Here is a 5,324-nt window from a genome sequence, read left to right on the forward strand (position 1 = left end):
AGGATTTTGGATCAGGGACTCCCCAAGCGATGGACGTACTGGACCGCGGTTACGTAGTCCATACGCAAGAACACACTGTGGTTGGGTGTGTGTGGCAGCAGACTCTTGATGGCAAGAGAGGTCGCCAGGCGCTCTACGTGTTGACGTGCAGCAGAGACTCCACCGCGGACCACGTCCCTCCTGTGGACGAGGGACCACACCACGCACCCCGGCCGAGGCGGTTGGCATCCGACTCTATGACGAAATACGTTGTGGGGTTGAAGGTGGTCTTGCCGTTCTGTTCGCCGGCCTGACGTAACCACCACCGTAGTTCCATCATGGCTTCTGCGTCCAAAGTGGTTTGGTCCGCCCAGCGAAGCCCTTAGCGAAAACGCAGTGTTCTGAGTCTCTGAAGGGCTCGATAGCGAAGAGGGGCTGGAAAAATGGCCTGGCTTAACGCCGATAACGGGCCGACCAGGCGAGCCAGTCCGCGTAAGGATACCCGTTGTTTGCCCAGCACGATGCTGATCTCTTGCAGATGGTGGCCATTTGGTCATGGATAGCCGAAGGGTCGCTCGGTTGGAGTCCACCAAGAACCCAAAACTCTATCTCCTGAGATGGGGAGAGGAAAGATTCCTCGTGATCTATGGGGAGGTGTCCGGGAGGCGTGTTCGCCCGCCAGGCGAGGGGGGACGAGCCATTAAGAGTAGGTCGTCCAAGTGGACAATCAACCTCACCCCTCTGTTCCGCAGAGTGCCGCCACCGGTCTCAGTAATTTGGTGAGATTTTCCAAGTTACCACTGGGCGGTAACCGCCACCCTATCCTGACCAGGAAGATGTTGCCGAGGAAGCCCGGAGAGAACGGGTCCGTCTCTACTATCGCTTGTTTGATCCAAAGGTCCTGCAATCCGCTGTCTATTAGGGCGGTGTTCAGGTTTGGAAACCGAGTGGGAAGAGGGACCAGGTCCATGTCTGGTACTATAACTCAGATAGGCCGCTACTGTACTGTGTTAGACTTTTTAATGATGTTTGGATTTTATCCCGGTTGGAATAGAGCCCTACCGTCTTGAAATATGTGCAAGCAGCGTGATCCCGAATAACATGCCCTCGGCGGTCGGTGATCAAGTCTCAATAAGATTGATCGGCGGTGTCCTGTCGGACACGTAGTGTTCGCGAATCCCAGGAGGTAACTGCCCGTTGGGCCCAGCCCCTAAGTTGGGATAGGTCAATCGGCTGTTAAGAGGCGGTAGCCTGCCCATTAAGGCGTAGGATGTAGGTAATAGGTCCAAAAGGTCTAAGACCCTGGCCTGTATGGTCCGAAAGGACCTCTCTATTCCCTTCTTGGGGTACTTCCCGTGCTTGGTGAGATACCTCCAGAGTATGGGGTCCACCTTGAGAGTGTGCACAATTTTATATGGCAATGGAAGGGGCATTACGCCCTCAATTTGTTTCGGTGAGCTTACCGACCGATCTCCGGGTCCAGTATATGATATATTGGGCCACCTTGGGTAGAGGTGCCCAGTCACCGTAGTGTGGATGGCAAATCGCCCCCGGATCTACAATGGCTCTCCACGAGAGTCTAATGTGTCACCCTGGGATACAGGGTAGGCGTCGTCATGAAGCGCCATGTGCCCACTGCCCTAACAATCATCATCATCCTCATCATCTTCATCCTCAGACTCAAAGGTGTTAGCCGCCTCGGACTTCGCGGGTGACTCTGGAAGAGTCCACGAATGGGTCTGGCTTAGTCCGTCTAACGGATCGCTGCCTCTGCATGCGCATCTCCCCGAGGCTCGGGGGTCGGTCGGAGTCTGGGAGGGCAGTGGGTCGGCAGTCCTGGGAGGGTACTGCCTGGGGCATGTTATTTACTTCCCCTGCCGGGGAGTCAGGGGCCACAGAACGTGGCTGCGTTTTGGGGCACCTCGCCCTTCTTATGGGCGGTAAACCGATGCCGGATGGTCCGGACATAGGGTTGCAGGCGGGTTAGGATAACCGACGCCATGGCCGTCTGGACGGATCTACCGATCAGTTTTGAACCTGTGCAGCACTGTCGAGACTGGGTATACTAGGGCTGTGTCCACCACTGTAGGGGCACTAGCAGGATAAGGTCCTGTCGTCAGTTATAGCACAGGGGTCTGCGAACAGCGCGGTAACACAGTATAGTAGAATATGGAAAATATCATGTATTTATATGTATAATATATTTATATATTTGAATAATTTATTTATTTGTAAAATTGATTTATATATTTTTATAATATATTTATATATTTGTATAACTTATTTATATTTTTGTATAACTTATTTATATATTTGTATAACTAATTTATATTTGTATAATATATTTATATATATATATATGTATATTTATGTATTTAATGTGTATTAATACATCTATTTATTTATTTTATATGATACATTCCAGGGGAATAAATTCCCCAGACACAATTAACTGATGATTAACGTGTAGTAAGGTTTGGCAGAAGCAGGTGAGGGGAGAGATTCCCCACAACAAGGGAAGTATGATGTGAGGCTCGAGGACGTAGTCTCGCGAGACTATGACCTCAACTTGATTTGAGTAGGTCAGTGAGATCTCTCCCCATACAGCCGCACGCTCACACTGGCGTAGCGGCGATGGGGAGCGACATCCTAGCTTATGGGAGCGTAATCTCGCGAGATTACGTCTCCCGAGCTGTGATTGAAGGACGCGGGGCCTACAGGACACGCCCGCATCAATCGCGCCGCCGATTCGCGCGGCAAAGCACGATTGGTGGAGACAGGCCCGCCACGCCCCCTTCAGAGGCGAGAAGCTGTGAGGAGAGGGCGCGCGGTGTCCGGAGAAGAGAGAGGGAGACAGGAGAAGGCGCCAAGATGGCAAAATGGCGCCGTCCCATCTCCAGTCAGACACTGAGCAGAGTGTGTCAGAGTGTGTCAGTGTGTCGGCCGGAGCCCAACCGGGAGGCCGGGAATAGAATGCAAGGCACAGGGGGCAAACAAACAACGAAGCAGCGGCTTCAAAACAAGTACCACCAACAAGCGCATAAATGAGCACAATGACCGCACAATAAATGTACAAAAGCGCATAAAAAAGCACGATGACCGCACAACAAATGTACACATTAGTGGGGGGGGCCGCGTCCCCCACAAAAGGAACGGTACACACAAACAAATGATATACATATCAATAAATAAAATAAAATTAGATCAAAATAAAAGTAAAATAAAATAAATAAAGGCGCAGTGCAGATAGTGAAACACTGTCCACAATGCCACCTATGTCAATATTATAAGATCAAGATATTACCAGAATGAAAGACAAACAATAATACATAGAAATACTTATCTCTGCCATGAGCAGAAAGAAAGAGGAAGGTTCTAAGGAGGCAGCCCCTTATATGCCGGCTGTCCTGCCTCATGATTGGCAGACCCAGCCTGAGGGCTGCTGGGTATTGTAGTTTTTTCTTTTTCTTCAGTTAAAACGTTTTTGTACTTGAAATCACTGAAAAAGTTGTATTTCTGCTATGGGCATTATTAAAGAAAGATAATGCATAAGATATGAGCCTCCTGTCTGATATATAACTCAGAGTAAATCAACAGATCTTCAGACTGAAATGTAGCATGTCTGCCTGATTTCCCTTTCATGCAAGATGAATCACACACCTGAATAAACTGATAAATGCAACAGAACAGACTATTGGCCAGCCACACATCCCCTTTCCTGCTCAAAAATATCTGAGGGCCTCTGAAGGTAGAAACCCATTTCAGGACAAACAATTATCTAAAGGAAAATTACAAACAGAGTAAACTACTGATGCATGTGAGTTTTCATTGTTAAACGGACATGGTCAGTAATTTTTTTTTTAAATTTATTTTTGTTTAGTCAGATATGAAATATTATTTATTACTGTTTTGTTTTTTTTTGCCAAAAGGTGGTGCTCTGGACTTCTGTTCCCCTAATCCTATTAAATCCTATTTACAGTTTTCAATAGCTCAAGCTGAAGTTACCCTCACAAGTCAATGACTCATCACAGTGACCCCTATCTTATCCAATGGCTTTGTATGAAGTTTCCATTAAAGAGAAACGCCACTTTTGTGGGCAAAAAATAAAATAAAAAATAGCATACAATTGCGACACAAGCCATATTCTTATTAACCACTTAAGCCCCGGACCAATATGCTGCTAAATGCCCAAAGGCGTTTTTACAATTCGGCACTGCGTCGCTTTAACAGACAATTGCGCGGTCGTGCGACGTGGCTCCCAAACAAAATTGGCGTCCTTTTTTCCCCACAAATAGAGCTTTCTTTTGGTGGTATTTGATCACCTCTGGGGTTTTTATTTGTTGCGCTATAAACAAAAATAGAGCGACAATTTTGAAAATAATGCAATATTTTTTACTTTTTGCTATAATAAATATCCCCCAAAAACATATATAAAAACATTTTTTTTTCCTCAGTTTAGGCCGATACGTATTCTTCTACCTATTTCTGGTAAAAAAAATCGCAATAAGCGTTTATCGATCGGTTTGCGCAAAATTTATAGCGTTTACAAAATGGGGGATAGTTTTTTTGCATTTTTATTAATTTTTTTTTTACTACTATTGGCGGCGATCAGCAATTTTTTTCGTGACTGCGACATTATGGCAGACACTTCGGACAATTTTGACACATTTTTGGGACCATTGTCATTTTCACAGCAAAAAATGCATTTAAATTGCATTCTTTATTGTGAAAATGACAGTTGCAGTTTGGGAGTTAACCACAGGGGGCGCTGTAGGAGTTAGGGTTCACCTAATGTGTGTTTACAACTGTAGGGGGGTGTGGCTGTAGGTCTGACGTCATCGATCGAGTCTCCCTATAAAAAGGATCACTCGATCGATACGCCGCCACAGTGAAGCACGGGGAAGCCGTGTTTACATACGGCTCTCCCCGTTCTTCAGCTCCGGGGAGCAATCGCGACGGAGCGGCTATAAACGAATAGCCGCGCCGTCGTCCCGGATCGCTCCCCGCGGGAATCCGCTCGCCGCACGCAGCGCGGGGGGTTACCGATCGGACCCCCCACCCGCTAGAAGGCAAGGACGTATATATACGCCCTTCTGCCTGTCCGTGCCATTTTGCGGACGTAAATAGTCGTGCGGCGGGCGTTAAGTGGTTAAAAATGATCTTTCCTTTATAATCTGCAGTGCTGTCACTTTCTGTAAAATTCAATGCAATATGGCAACCTTGAGGCGTTCTGTATACAGTCGTGTACGATACGATCCAGAGATGTGATTTCTTGCTTGTGTGATTTTCTCAGACGTCTGCACAGATACAAGTCAGATTTTAGGCATCCTCTGCAACAAAAAATT

The sequence above is a fragment of the Rana temporaria genome, chromosome 5 (genome assembly GCF_905171775.1).
Source record: "Rana temporaria chromosome 5, aRanTem1.1, whole genome shotgun sequence".
Lineage (NCBI taxonomy): Eukaryota > Metazoa > Chordata > Amphibia > Anura > Ranidae > Rana > Rana temporaria.